We start from the raw sequence: 16,464 nt of genomic DNA, 5'->3' as shown, positions 1-16,464 counted from the left end.
TTTCAGAACGGCTCAATCAAAATTAAGGTTCAACCCTTTTAGTTGAACAAACAGAACAGAAAGAAGTTTCACACAATTCTTCTGTGTAGTTTTTATTTGTAGACATTCTTTTTCCCAATATAGGCCTCTTAGCGCTCAGAATGTCCAATTGCAGTTTCTACAGAAAGAGTGTTTCAGAACGGCTCAATCAAAAGTAAGGTTCAACTCTGTTAGTTGAATGCACAGAACAGAAAGAAGTTTCATACAATGCTTCTGTGTAGTTTATATTTGAACATATTCTTTTTTCCACTGTTACCCACTTAGCGCTACGAATGTCCAGTTGTATTTTCTACAGACAGAGTGTTTCAAAATTGCTCAATCAAAAGTATGGTTTAACTCTGTTAGCTGAATGCTCAGATCAGAAAGAAGTTTCACAGAATGCTTCTGTGTAGTTTATATTTGAATATATTCCTTTTTCCACTACAACTCTCTTAGCGCTCCAAATGTCCAGTTGCATTTTCTACAGAAAGAGTGTTCAGATCTGCTCAATCAAAAGTATGGTTTAACTCTGTTAGCTGAATGCACAGATCAGAAAGAAGTTTCACCGAATGATTCTATGTAGTTTATATTTGAAGACATTCCTTTTTCCACTATTACCCTCTTAGCGCTCCGAATCTCCACTTGCATTTTCTACAAAAAGAGTGTTTCATAACTGCTCAATCAAAAATATGTTTTATCTCTGTTAACTGAATTTACAGATCAGAAATAAGTTTCACAGAATGCATCTGTGTAGTTTTTATTTGAAGATATTCTTTTTCCCAATGTAGGCCTCTTAGCGCTTAGCATGTCCAATTGCAGTTTCTACAGAAAGAGTGTTTCAGAACGGCTCAATCAAAAGTAAGGTTCAACTCTGTTAGTTGAATGCACAGAACAGAAAGAATTTTCACAGAATGCTACTGTGTAGTTTATATTTGAATATATTCCTTTTTCCACTATTACCCTCTTAGCGCTCCGAATGTCCACTTGCATTTTCTACAGAAAGGGTGTTCAGAACTGCGCAATCAAAAGTATGGTTTAACTCTGTTTGCTTAATGAACATATCAGAAATAAGTTTCACACAATGCTTCTGTGTAGTTTTTATTTGAAGATATTATTTTTCCCAATATAGGCCTCTTAGCGCTCAGAATGTCCAATTGCAGTTTCTACAGAAAGAGTGTTTCAGAAATTCTCAATCAAAAGTAAGGTTCAACTCTGTTAGTTGAATGCACAGAACAGAAAGAAGTTTCATACAATGCTTCTGTGTAGTTTATATTTGAACATATTCTTTTTTCCACTATTACCCTCTTAGCGCTACGAATGTCCAGTTGCATTTTCTACAGACAGAGTGTTTCAAAACTGCTCAATCAAAAGTATGGTTTAACTCTGTTAGCTGAATGCTCAGATCAGAAAGAAGTTTCACAGAATGCTTCTGTGTAGTTTATATTTGAATATATTCCTTTTTCAACTACTACTCTCTTAGCGCTCCAAATGTCCAGTTGCATTTTCTACACAAAGAGTGTTCAGATCTGCTCAATCAAAAGTATGGTTTAACTCTGTTAGCTGAATGCACAGATCAGAAAGAAGTTTCACCGAATGATTCTGTGTAGTTTATATTTGAAGACATTCCTTTTTCCACTATTACCCACTTAGCGCTCCGAATCTCCACTTGCATTTTCTACAAAAAGAGTGTTTCATAACTGCTCAATGAAAAATATGTTTTATCTCTGTTAACTGAATTTACAGATCAGAAATAAGTTTCACAGAATGCATCTGTGTAGTTTTTATTTGAAGATATTCTTTTTCCCAATGTAGGCCTCTTAGCGCTTAGCATGTCCAATTGCAGTTTCTTCAGAAAGAGTGTTTCAGAACGGCTCAATCAAATGTAAGGTTCAACTCTGTTAGTTGAATGCACAGAACAGAAAAAATTTTCACAGAATGCTACTGTGTAGTTTATATTTGAATATATTCCTTTTTCCACTATTACCCTCTTAGCGCTCCGAATGTCCACTTGCATTTTCTACAGAAACAGTGTTCAGAACTGCGCAATCAAAAGTATGGTTTAACTCTGTTAGCTTAATGAACATATCAGAAATAAGTTTCACACAATGCTTCTGTGTAGTTTTTATTTGAAGATATTATTTTTCCCAGTAGAGGCCTCTTAGCGCTCAGAATGTCCAATTGCAGTTTCTACAGAAAGAGTGTTTCAGAAAGGCTCAATCAAAAGTAAGGTTCAAATCTGTTAGTTGAATGCACAGAACAGAAAGAAGTTTCATACAATGCTTCTGTGTAGTTTATATTTGAACATATTCTTTTTTCCACTATTACCCACTTAGCGCTACGAATGTCCAGTTGCATTTTCTACAGACAGAGTGTTTCAAAACTGCTCAATAAATAGTATGGTTTAACTCTGTTAGCTGAATGCTCAGATCAGAAAGAAGTTTCACAGAATGCTTCTGTGTAGTTTATATTTGAATATATTCCTTTTTCCACTACTACTCTCTTAGCGCTCCATATGTCCAGTTGCATTTTCTACAGAAAGAGTGTTCAGATCTGCTCAATCAAAAGTATGGTTTAACTCTGTTAGCTGAATGCACAGATCAGAAAGAAGTTTCACAGAATGATTCTGTGTAGTTTATATTTGGAGACATTCCTTTTTCCACTATTACCCTCTTAGCGGTCCGAATCTCCACTTGCATTTTCTACAGAAAGAGTGTTTCAGAACGGCTCAATCAAAACTAAGGTTGAAATCTTTTAGTTGAACAAACAGAACAGAAAGAAGTTTCACACAATTCTTCTGTGTAGTTTTTATTTGTAGACATTCTTTTTCCCAATATAGGCCTCTTAGCGCTAAGAATGTCCAATTGCAGTTTCTACAGAAAGAGTGTTTCAGAACGGCTCAATCAAAAGTAAGGTTCAACTCTGTTAGTTGAATGCACAGAACAGAAAGAAGTTTCATACAATGCTTCTGTGTAGTTTATATTTGAACATATTCTTTTTTCCACTATTACCCACTTAGCGCTACGAATGTCCAGTTGCATTTTCTACAGACAGAGTGTTTCAAAACTGCTCAATCAAAAGTATGGTTTAACTCTGTTAGCTGAATGCTCAGATCAGAAAGAAGTTTCACAGAATGCTTCTGTGTAGTTTATATTTGAATATATTCCTTTTTCCACTACTACGCTCTTAGCGCTCCAAATATCCAGTTGCATTTTCTACAGAAAGAGTGTTCAGATCTGCTCAATCAAAAGTATGGTTTAACTCTGTTAGCTGAATGCACAGATCAGAAAGAAGTTTCACCGAATGATTCTGTGTAGTTTATATTTGAAGACATTCCTTTTTCCACTATTACCCTCTTAGCACTCCGAATCTCCACTTGCATTTTCTACAAAAAGAGTGTTTCATAACTGCTCAACCAAAAATATGTTTTATCTCTGTTAACTGAATTTACAGATCAGAAATATGTTTCACAGAATGCATCTGTGTAGTTTTTATTTGAAGATATTCTTTTTCCCAATGTAGGCCTCTTAGCGCTTAGCATGTCCAATTGCAGTTTCTACAGAAAGAGTGTTTCAGAACGGCTCAATCAAAAGTAAGGTTCAACTCTGTTAGTTGAATGCACAGAACAGAAAGAATTTTCACAGAATGCTACTGTGTAGTTTATATTTGAATATATTCCTTTTTCCACTATTACCCTATTAGCGCTCCGAATGTCCACTTGCATTTTCTACAGAAAGGGTGTTCAGAACTGCGCAATCAAATGTATGGTTTAACTCTGTTTGCTTAATGAACATATCAGAAATAAGTTTCACACAATGCTTCTGTGTAGTTTTTATTTGAAGATATTATTTTTCCCAATATAGGCCTCTTAGCGCTCAGAATGTCCAATTGCAGTTTCTACAGAAAGAGTGTTTCAGAAAGGCTCAATCAAAAGTAAGGTTCAACTCTGTTAGTTGAATGCACAGAAGAGAAAGAAGTTTCATACAATGCTTCTGTGTAGTTTATATTTGAACATATTCTTTTTTCCACTATTACCCACTTAGCGCTACGAATGTCCAGTTGCATTTTCTACAGACAGAGTGTTTCTAAACTGCTCAATCAAAAGTATGGTTTAACTCTGTTAGCTGAATGCTCAGATCAGAAAGAAGTTTCACAGAATGCTTCTGTGTAGTTTATATTTGAATATATTCCTTTTTCCACTACTACGCTCTTAGCGCTCCAAATGTCCAGTTGCATTTTCTACAGAAAGAGTGTTCAGATCTGCTCAATCAAAAGTATGTTTTAACTCTGTTAGCTGAATGCACAGATCAGAAAGAAGTTTCACCGAATGATTCTGTGTAGTTTATATTTGAAGACATTATTTTTCCACTATTACCCACTTAGCGCTCCGAATCTCCACTTGCATTTTCTACAAAAAGAGTGTTTCATAACTGCTCAATCAAAAATATGTTTTATCTCTGTTAACTGAATTTACAGATCAGAAATAAGTTTCACAGAATGCATCTGTGTAGTTTTTATTTGAAGATATTCTTTTTCCCAATGTAGGCCTCTTAGCGCTTAGAATGTCCAATAGCAGTTTCTACAGAAAGAGTGTTTCAGAACGGCTCAATCAAAAGTAAGGTTCAACTCTGTCAGTTGTATGCACAGAACAGAAAGAATTTTCACAGAATGATACTGTGTAGTTTATATTTGAATATATTCCTTTTTCCACTATTACCCTCTTAGCGCTCCGAATGTCCACTTGCATTTTCTACAGAAAGAGTGTTCAGAACTGCGCAATCAAAAGTATGGTTTAACTCTGTTAGCTGAATGCTCAGATCAGAAAGAAGTTTCACAGAATGCTTCTGTGTAGTTTATATTTGAATATATCCCTTTTTCCACTACTACTCCCTTAGCGCTCCAAATGTCCAGTTGCATTTTCTACAGAAAGAGTGTTCAGATCTGCTCAATCAAAACTATGGTTTAACTCTGTTAGCTGAATGCACAGATCAGAAAGAAGTTTCACAGAATGATTCTGTGTAGTTTATATTTGGAGACATTCCTTTTTCCACTATTACCCTCTTAGCGCTCCGAATCTCCACTTGCATTTTCTACAGAAAGAGTGTTTCAGAACGGCTCAATCGAAACTAAGGTTCAACTCTTCTAGTTGAACAAACAGAACAGCAAGAAGTTTCACACAATTCTTCTGTGTAGTTTTTATTTGTAGACATTCTTTTTCCCAATATAGGCCTCTTAGCGCTCAGAATGTCCAATTGCAGTTTCTACAGAAAGAGTGTTTCAGAACGGCTCAATCAAAAGTAAGGTTCAACTCTGTTAGTTGAATGCACAGAACAGAAAGAAGTTTCATACAATGCTTCTGTGTAGTTTATATTTGAACATATTCTTTTTTCCACTATTACCCACTTAGCGCTACGAATGTCCAGTTGCATTTTCTAAAGACAGAGTGTTTTTAAACTGCTCAATCAAAAGTATGGTTTAACTCTGTTAGCTGAATGCTCAGATCAGAAAGAAGTTTCACAGAATGCTTCTGTGTAGTTTATATTTGAATATATTCCTTTTTCCACTACTACGCTCTTAGCGCTCCAAATGTCCAGTTGCATTTTCTACAGAAAGAGTGTTCAGATCTGCTCAATCAAAAGTATGGTTTAACTCTGTTAGCTGAATGCACAGATCAGAAAGAAGTTTCACCGAATGATTCTGTGTAGTTTATATTTGAAGACATTCCTTTTTCCAATATTACCTTCTTAGTGCTCCGAATCTCCTCTTGCATTTTCTACAAAAAGAGTGTTTCATAACTGCTCAATCAAAAATATGTTTTATCTCTGTTAACTGAATTTACATATCAGAAATAAGTTTCACAGAATGCATCTGTGTAGTTTTTATTTGAAGATATTCTTTTTCCCAATGTAGGCCTCTTAGCGCTTAGCATGTCCAATTGCAGTTTCTCCAGAAAGAGTGTTTCAGAACGGCTCAATCAAAAGTAAGGTTCAACTCTGTTAGTTGAATGCACAGAACAGAAAGAATTTTCACAGAATGCTACTGTGTAGTATATATTTGAATATATTCCTTTTTCCACTATTACCCTCTTAGCGCTCCGAATGTCCACTTGCATTTTCTACAGAAAGAGTGTTCAGAACTGCGCAATCAAAAGTATGGTTTAACTCTGTTAGCTTAATGAACATATCAGAAATAAGTTTCACACAATGCTTCTGTGTAGTTTTTATTTGAAGATATTATTTTTCCCAATATAGGCCTCTTAGCGCTCAGAATGTCCAATTGCAGTTTCTACAGAAAGAGTGTTTCAGAAAGGCTCAATCAAAAGTAAGGTTCAACTCTGTTAGTTGAATGCACAGAACAGAAAGAAGTTTCATACAATGCTTCTGTGTAGTTTATATTTGAACATATTCTTTTTTCCACTATTACCCACTTAGCGCTACGAATGTCCAGTTGCATTTTCTACAGACAGAGTGTTTCAAACTGCTCAATCAAAAGTATGGTTTAACTCTGTTAGCTGAATGCTCAGATCAGAAAGAAGTTTCACAGAATGCTTCTGTGTAGTTTATATTTGAATATATCCCTTTTTCCACTACCACTCCCTTAGCGCTCCAAATGTCCAGTTGCATTTTCTACAGAAAGAGTGTTCAGATCTGCTCAATCAAAAGTATGTTTTAACTCTGTTAGCTGAATGCACAGATCAGAAAGAAGTTTCACAGAATGATTCTGTGTAGTTTATATTTGAAGACATTCCTTTTTCCACTATTACCCTCTTAGCGCTCCGAATCTCCACTTGCATTTTCTACAGAAAGAGTGTTTCAGAACGGATCAATCAAAACTAAGGTTCAACTCTTTTAGTTGAACAAACAGAACAGAAAGAAGTTTCACACAATTCTTCTGTGTAGTTTTTATTTGTAGACATTCTTTTTCCCAATATAGGCCTCTTAGCCCTCAGAATGTCCAATTGCAGTTTCTACAGAAAGAGTGTTTCAGAACGGCTCAATCAAAAGTAAGGTTCAACTCTGTTAGTTGAATGCACAGAACAGAAAGAAGTTTCATACAATGCTTCTGTGTAGTTTATATTTGAACATATTCTTTTTTCCACTATTACCCACTTAGCGCTACGAATGTCCAGTTGCATTTTCTACAGACAGAGTGTTTCAAAACTGCTCAATCAAAAGTATGGTTTAACTCTGTTAGCTGAATGCTCAGATCAGAAAGAAGTTTCACAGAATGCTTCTGTGTAGTTTATATTTGAATATATTCCTTTTTCCACTAATACGCTCTTAGCGCTCCATATGTCCAGTTGCATTTTCTACAGAAAGAGTGTTCAGATCTGCTCAATCAAAAGTATGGTTTAACTCTGTTAGCTGAATGCACAGATCAGAAAGAAGTTTCACCGAATGATTCTGTGTAGTTTATATTTGAAGACATTCCTTTTTCCACTATTACCCACTTAGCGCTCCGAATCTCAACTTGCATTTTCTACAAAAAGAGTGTTTCATAACTGCTCAATGAAAAATATGTTTTATCTCTGTTAACTGAATTTACAGATCAGAAATAAGTTTCACAGAATGCATCTGTGTAGTTTTTATTTGAAGATATTCTTTTTCCCAATGTAGGCCTCTTAGCGCTTAGCATGTCCAATTGCAGTTTCTACAGAAAGAGTGTTTCAGAACGGCTCAATCAAAAGTAAGGTCCAACTCTGTTAGTTGAATGCACAGAACAGAAAGAAGTTTCATACAATGCTTCTGTGTAGTTTATATTTGAACATATTCTTTTTTCCACTATTACCCACTTAGCGCTACAAATGTCCAGTTGCATTTTCTACAGACAGAGTGTTTCAAAACTGCTCAATCAAAAGTATGTTTTAACTCTGTTAGCTGAATGCTCAGAGCAGAAAGAAGTTCCACAGAATGCTTCTGTGTAGTTTATATTTGAATATATTCCTTTTTCCACTACTACGCTCTTAGCGCTCCAAATGTCCAGTTTCATTTTCTACAGAAAGAGTGTTCAGATCTGCTCAATCAAAAGTATGGTTTAACTCTGTTAGCTGAATGCACAGATCAGAAAGAAGTTGCACCGAATGATTCTGTGTAGTTTATATTTGAAGACAATCCTTTTTCCACTATTACCCACTTAGCGCTCCGAATCTCCACTTGCATTTTCTACAAAAAGAGTGTTTCATAACTGCTCAAGCAAAAATATGTTTTATCTCTGTTAACTGAATTTACAGATCGGAAATAAGTTTCACAGAATGCATCTGTGTAGTTTTTATTTGAAGATATTCTTTTTCCCAATGTAGGCCTCTTAGCGCTTAGCATGTCCAATTGCAGTTTCTACAGAAAGAGTGTTTCAGAACGGCTCAATCAAAATAAGGTTCAACTCTGTTAGTTGAATGCACAGAACAGAAAGAATTTTCACAGAATGCTACTGTGTAGTTTATATTTGAATATATTCCTTTTTCCACTATTACCCTCTTAGCGCTCCGAATGTCCAGTTGCATTTTCTACAGAAAGAGTGTTCAGAACTGCGCAATCAAAAGTATGGTTTAACTCTGTTAGCTTAATGAACATATCAGAAATAAGTTTCACACAATGCTTCTGTGTAGTTTTTATTTGAAGATATTATTTTTCCCAATAGAGGCCTCTTAGCGCTCAGAATGTCCAATTGCAGTTTCTACAGAAAGAGTGTTTCAGAAAGGCTCAATCAAAAGTAAGGTTCAAATCTGTTAGTTGAATGCACAGAACAGAAAGAAGTTTCATACAATGCTTCTGTGTAGTTTATATTTGAACATATTCTTTTTTCCACTATTACCCACTTAGCGCTACGAATGTCCAGTTGCATTTTCTACAGACAGAGTGTTTCAAAACTGCTCAATCAATAGTATGGTTTAACTCTGTTAGCTGAATGCTCAGATCAGAAAGAAGTTTCACAGAATGCTTCTGTGTAGTTTATATTTGAATATATTCCTTTTTCCACTACTACTCTCTTAGCGCTCCAAATGTCCAGTTGCATTTTCTACAGAAAGAGTGTTCAGATCTGCTCAATCAAAAGTATGGTTTAACTCTGTTAGCTGAATGCACAGATCAGAATGAAGTTTCACACAATGATTCTGTGTAGTTTATATTTGGAGACATTCCTTTTTCCACTATTACCCTCTTAGCGCTCCGAAACTCCACTTGCATTTTCTACAGAAAGAGTGTTTCAGAACGGCTCAATCAAAACTAAGGTTGAACTCTTTTAGTTGAACAAACAGAACAGAAAGAAGTTTCACACAATTCTTCTGTGTAGTTTTTATTTGTAGACATTCTTTTTCCCAATATAGGCCTCTTAGCGCTAAGAATGTCCAATTGCAGTTTCTACAGAAAGAGTGTTTCAGAACGGCTCAATCAAAAGTAAGGTTCAACTCTGTTAGTTGAATGCACAGAACAGAAAGAAGTTTCATACAATGCTTCTGTGTAGTTTATATTTGAACATATTCTTTTTTCCACTATTACCCACTTAGCGCTACAAATGTCCAGTTGCATTTTCTACAGACAGAGTGTTTCAAAACTGCTCAATCAAAAGTATGGTTTAACTCTGTTAGCTGAATGCTCAGAGCAGAAAGAAGTTCCACAGAATGCTTCTGTGTAGTTTATATTTGAATATATTCCTTTTTCCACTACTACGCTCTTAGCGCTCCAAATGTCCAGTTTCATTTTCTACAGAAAGAGTGTTCAGATCTGCTCAATCAAAAGTATGGTTTAACTCTGTTAGCTGAATGCTCAGATCAGAAAGTAGTTTCACAGAATGCTTCTGTTTAGTTTATATTTGAATATATTCCTTTTTCCACTACTACTCTCTTAGCACTCCAAATGTCCAGTTGCATTTTCTACAGAAAGAGTGTTCAGATCTGCTCAATCAAAAGTATGGTTTAACTCTGTTAGCTGAATGCACAGATCAGAAAGAAGTTTCACAGAATGATTCTGTGTAGTTTATATTTGAAGACATTCCTTTTTCCACTATTACCCTCTTAGCGCTCCGAATCTCCACTTGCATTTTCTACAGAAAGAGTGTTTCAGAACGGCTCAATCGAAACTAAGGTTCAACTCTTCTAGTTGAACAAACAGAACAGCAAGAAGTTTCACACAATTCTTCTGTGTAGTTTTTATTTGTAGACATTCTTTTTCCCAATATAGGCCTCTTAGCGCTCAGAATGCCCATTGCAGTTTCTACAGAAAGAGTGTTTCAGAGCGGCTCAATCAAAAGTAAGGTTCAACTCTGTTAGTTGAATGCACAGAACAGAAAGAAGTTTCATACAATGCTTCTGTGTAGTTAGTATTTGAACATATTCTTTTTTCCGCTATTACCCACTTAGCGCTACGAATGTCCAGTTGCATTTTCTACAGACAGAGTGTTTTTAAACTGCTCAATCAAAAGTATGGTTTAACTCTGTTAGCTGAATGCTCAGATCAGAAAGAAGTTTCACAGAATGCTTCTGTGTAGTTTATATTTGAATATATTCCTTTTTCCACTACTACGCTCTTAGCGCTCCAAATGTCCAGTTGCATTTTCTACAGAGTGTTCAGATCTGCTCAATCAATAGTATGGTTTAACTCTGTTAGCTGAATGCACAGATCAGAAATAAGTTTCACCGAATGATTCTGTGTAGTTTATATTTGAAGACATTCCTTTTTCCACTATTACCCTCTTAGCGCTCTGAATCTCCACTTGCATTTTCTACAAAAAGAGTGTTTCATAACTGCTCAATCAAAAATATGTTTTATCTCTGTTAACTGAATTTACAGATCAGAAATAAGTTTCACAGAATGCATCTGTGTAGTTTTTATTTGAAGATATTCTTTTTCCCAATGTAGGCCTCTTAGCGCTTAGCATGTCCAATTGCAGTTTCTCCAGAAAGAGTGTTTCAGAACGGCTCAATCAAAAGTAAGGTTCAACTCAGTTAGTTGAATGCACAGAACAGAAAGAATTTTCACAGAATGCTACTGTGTAGTTTATATTTGTATATATTCCTTTTTCCACTATTACCCTCTTAGCGCTCCGAATGTCCACTTGCATTTTCTACAGAAAGAGTGTTCAGAACTGTGCAATCAAAAGTATGGTTTAACTCTGTTAGCTTAAGGAACATATCAGAAATAAGTTTCACACAATGCTTCTGTGTAGTTTTTATTTGAAGATATTATTTTTCCCAATATAGGCCTCTTAGCGCTCAGAATGTCCAATTGCAGTTTCTACAGAAAGAGTGTTTCAGAAAGGCTCAATCAAAAGTAAGGTTCAACTCTGTTAGTTGAATGCACAGAACAGAAAGAAGTTTCATACAATGCTTCTGTGTAGTTTATATTTGAACATATTCTTTTTTCCACTATTACCCACTTAGCGCTACGAATGTCCAGTTGCATTTTCTACAGACAGAGTGTTTCTAAACTGCTCAATCAAAAGTATGGTTTAATTCTGTTAGCTGAATGCTCAGATCAGAAAGAAGTTTCACAGAATGCTTCTGTGTAGTTTATATTTGAATATATTCCTTTTTCCACTACTATGCTCTTAGCGCTCCAAATGTCCAGTTGCATTTTCTACAGAAAGAGTGTTCAGATCTGCTCAATCAAAAGTATGGTTTAACTCTGTTAGCTGAATGCACAGATCAGAAAGAAGTTTCACCGAATGATTCTGTGTAGTTTATATTTGAAGACATTCATTTTTCCACTATTACCCACTTAGCGCTCCGAATCTCCACTTGCATTTTCTACAAAAAGAGTGTTTCATAACTGCTCAATCAAAAATATGTTTTATCTCTGTTAACTGAATTTACAGATCAGAAATATGTTTCACAGAATGCATCTGTGTAGTTTTTATTTGAAGATATTCTTTTTCCCAATGTAGGCCTCTTAGCGCTTAGCATGTCCAATTGCAGTTTCTACAGAAAGAGTGTTTCAGAACGGCTCAATCAAAAGTAAGGTTCAACTCTGTTAGTTGAATGCACAGAACAGAAAGAATTTTCACAGAATGCTACTGTGTAGTTTATATTTGAATATATTCCTTTTTCCACTATTACCCTCTTAGCGCTCCGAATGTCCACTTGCATTTTCTACAGAAAGAGTGTTCAGAACTGCGCAATCAAAAGTATGGTTTAACTCTGTTAGCTTAAGGAACATATCAGAAATAAGTTTCACACAATGCTTCTGTGTAGTTTTTATTTGAAGATATTATTTTTCCCAATATAGGCCTCTTAGCGCTCAGAATGTCCAATTGCAGTTTCTACAGAAAGAGTGTTTCAGAAAGGCTCAATCAAAAGTAAGGTTCAACTCTGTTAGTTGAATGCACAGAACAGAAAGAAGTTTCATACAATGCTTCTGTGTAGTTTATATTTGAACATATTCTTTTTTCCACTATTACCCACTTAGCGCTACGAATGTCCAGTTGCATTTTCTACAGACAGAGTGTTTCAAAACTGCTCAATCAAAAGTATGGTTTAACTCTGTTAGCTGAATGCTCAGATCAGAAAGTAGTTTCACAGAATGCTTCTGTTTAGTTTATATTTGAATATATTCCTTTTTCCACTACTACTCTCTTAGCGCTCCAAATGTCCAGTTGCATTTTCTACAGAAAGAGTGTTCAGATCTGCTCAATCAAAAGTATGGTTTAACTCTGTTAGCTGAATGCACAGATCAGAAAGAAGTTTCACAGAATGATTCTGTGTAGTTTATATTTGAAGACATTCCTTTTTCCACTATTACCCTCTTAGCGCTCCGAATCTCCACTTGCATTTTCTACAGAAAGAGTGTTTCAGAACGGCTCAATCGCAACTAAGGTTCAACTCTTCTAGTTGAACAAACAGAACAGCAAGAAGTTTCACACAATTCTTCTGTGTAGTTTTTATTTGTAGACATTCTTTTTCCCAATATAGGCCTCTTAGCGCTCAGAATGCCCATTGCAGTTTCTACAGAAAGAGTGTTTCAGAACGGCTCAATCAAAAGTAAGGTTCAACTCTGTTAGTTGAATGCACAGAACAGAAAGAAGTTTCATACAATGCTTCTGTGTAGTTTATATTTGAACATATTCTTTTTTCCACTATTACCCACTTAGCGCTACGAATGTCCAGTTGCATTTTCTACAGACAGAGTGTTTTTAAACTGCTCAATCAAAAGTATGGTTTAACTCTGTTAGCTGAATGCTCAGATCAGAAAGAAGTTTCACAGAATGCTTCTGTGTAGTTTATATTTGAATATATGCCTTTTTCCACTACTACGCTCTTAGCGCTCCAAATGTCCAGTTGCATTTTCTACAGAAAGAGTGTTCAGATCTGCTCAATCAAAAGTATGGTTTAACTCTGTTAGCTGAATGCACAGATCAGAAAGAAGTTTCACCGAATGATTCTGTGTAGTTTATATTTGAAGACATTCCTTTTTCCACTATTACCCTCTTAGCGCTCCGAATCTAATCTTGCATTTTCTACAAAAAGAGTGTTTCATAACTGCTCAATCAAAAATATGTTTTATCTCTGTTAACTGAATTTACATATCAGAAATAAGTTTCACAGAATGCATCTGTGTAGTTTTTATTTGAAGATATTCTTTTTCCCAATGTAGGCCTCTTAGCGCTTAGCATGTCCAATTGAAGTTTCTCCAGAAAGAGTGTTTCAGAACGGCTCAATCAAAAGTAAGGTTCAACTCTGTTAGTTGAATGCACAGAACAGAAAGTATTTTCACAGAATGCTACTGTGTAGTTTATATTTGAATATATTCCTTTTTCCACTATTACCCTCTTAGCGCTCCGAATGTCCACTTGCATTTTCTACAGAAAGAGTGTTCAGAACTGCGCAATCAAAAGTATGGTTTAACTCTGTTAGCTTAATGAACATATCAGAAATAAGTTTCACACAATGCTTCTGTGTAGTTTTTATTTGAAGATATTATTTTTCCCAATATAGGCCTCTTAGCGCTCAGAATGTCCAATTGCAGTTTCTACAGAAAGAGTGTTTCAGAAAGGCTCAATCAAAAGTAAGGTTCAACTCTGTTAGTTGAATGCACAGAACAGAAAGAAGTTTCATACAATGCTTCTGTGTAGTTTATATTTGAACATATTCTTTTTTCCACTATTACCCACTTAGCGCTACGAATGTCCAGTTGCATTTTCTACAGACAGAGTGTTTCTAAACTGCTCAATCAAAAGTATGGTTTAACTCTGTTAGCTGAATGCTCAGATCAGAAATAAGTTTCACAGAATGCTTCTGTGTAGTTTATATTTGAATATATTCCTTTTTCCACTACTATGCTCTTAGCGCTCCAAATGTCCAGTTGCATTTTCTACAGAAAGAGTGTTCAGATCTGCTCAATCAAAAGTATGGTTTAACTCTGTTAGCTGAATGCACAGATCAGAAAGAAGTTTCACCGAATGATTCTGTGTAGTTTATATTTGAAGACATTCATTTTTCCACTATTACCCACTTAGCGCTCCGAATCTCCACTTGCATTTTCTACAAAAAGAGTGTTTCAAAACTGCTCAATCAAAAATATGTTTTATCTCTGTTAACTGAATTTACAGATCAGAAATATGTTTCACAGAATGCATCTGTGTAGTTTTTATTTGAAGATATTCTTTTTCCCAATGTAGGCCTCTTAGCGCTTAGCATGTCCAATTGCAGTTTCTCCAGAAAGAGTGTTTCAGAACGGCTCAATCAAAAGTAAGGTTCAACTCTCTGAGTTGAATGCACAGAACAGAAAGAATTTTCACAGAATGCTACTGTGTAGTTTATATTTGAATATATTCCTTTTTCCACTATTACCCTCTTAGCGCTCCGAATGTCCACTTGCATTTTCTACAGAAAGAGTGTTCAGAACTGCGCAATCAAAAGTATGGTTTAACTCTGTTAGCTTAATGAACATATCAGAAATAAGTTTCACACAATGCTTCTGTGTAGTTTTTATTTGAAGATATTATTTTTCCCAATAGAGGCCTCTTAGCGCTCAGAATGTCCAACTGCAGTTTCTAAAGAAAGAGTGTTTCAGAAAGGCTCAATCAAAAGTAAGGTTCAACTCTGTTAGTTGAATGCACAGAACAGAAAGTAGTTTCATACAATGCTTCTGTGTAGTTTATATTTGAACATATTCTTTTTTCCACTATTACCCACTTAGCGCTACGAATGTCCAGTTGCATTTTCTACAGACAGAGCGTTTCAAAACTGCTCAATCAAAAGTATGGTTTAACTCTGTTAGCTGAATGCACAGATCAGAAAGAAGTTTCACAGAATGCTTCTGTGTAGTTTATATTTGAATATATTGCTTTTTCCACTACTACTCTCTTAGCGCTCCAAATGTCCAGTTGCATTTTCTACAGAAAGAGTGTTCAGATCTGCTCAATCAAAAGTATGGTTTAACTCTGTTAGCGGAATGCACAGATCAGAAAGAAGTTTCACAGAATGATTCTGTGTAATTTATATTTGGAGACATTCCTTTTTCCACTATTACCCTCTTAGCGCTCCGAATCTCCACTTGCATTTTCTACAGAAAGAGTGTTTCAGAACGGCTCAATCAAAACTAAGGTTCAACTCTTTTAGTTGAACAAACAGAACAGAAAGAAGTTTCACAAAAATCTTCTGTGTAGTTTTTATTTGTAGACATTCTTTTTCCCAATATAGGCCTCTTAGCGCTCAGAATGTCCAATTGCAGTTTCTACAGAAAGAGTGTTTCAGAACGGCTCAATCAAAAGTAAGGTTCAACTCTGTTAGTTGAATGCACAGAACAGAAAGAAGTTTCATACAATGCTTCTGTGTAGTTTATATTTCAACATATTCTTTTTTCCACTATTACCCACTTAGCGCTACGAATGTCCAGTTGCATTTTCTACAGACAGAGTGTTTCAAAACTGCTCAATCAAAAGTATGGTTTAACTCTGTTAGCTGAATGCTCAGATCAGAAAGAAGTTTCACAGAATGCTTCTGTGTAGTTTATATTTGAATATATTCCTTTTTCCAATACTACGCTCTTAGCGCTCCAAATGTCCAGTTGCATTTTCTACAGAAAGAGTGTTCAGATCTGCTCAATCAAAAGTATGGTTTAACTCTGTTAGCTGAATGCACAGATCAGAAAGAAGTTTCACCGAATGATTCTGTGTAGTTTATATTTGAAGACATTGATTTTTCCACTATTACCCTCTTAGCGCTCCGAATGTCCACTTGCATTTTCTACAGAAAGAGTGTTCAGAACTGCGCAATCAAAAGTATGGTTTAACTCTGTTAGCTTAATGAACATATCAGAAATAAGTTTCACACAATGCTTCTGTGTAGTTTTTATTTGAAGATATTATTTTTCCCAATATAGGCCTCTTAGCGCTCAGAATGTCCAATGGCAGTTTCTACAGAAAGAGTGTTTCAGAAAGGCTCAATCAAAAGTAAGGTTCAACTCTGTTAGTTGAATGCACAGAACAGAAAGTAGTTTCATACAATGCTTCTGTGTA

Source organism: Symphalangus syndactylus, chromosome 21 (assembly GCF_028878055.3).
Source record: "Symphalangus syndactylus isolate Jambi chromosome 21, NHGRI_mSymSyn1-v2.1_pri, whole genome shotgun sequence".
NCBI classification, from domain to species: domain Eukaryota; kingdom Metazoa; phylum Chordata; class Mammalia; order Primates; family Hylobatidae; genus Symphalangus; species Symphalangus syndactylus.
The sequence above is the reverse complement of the archived record's forward strand: the minus strand, read 5'-3'. Positions refer to the sequence as shown.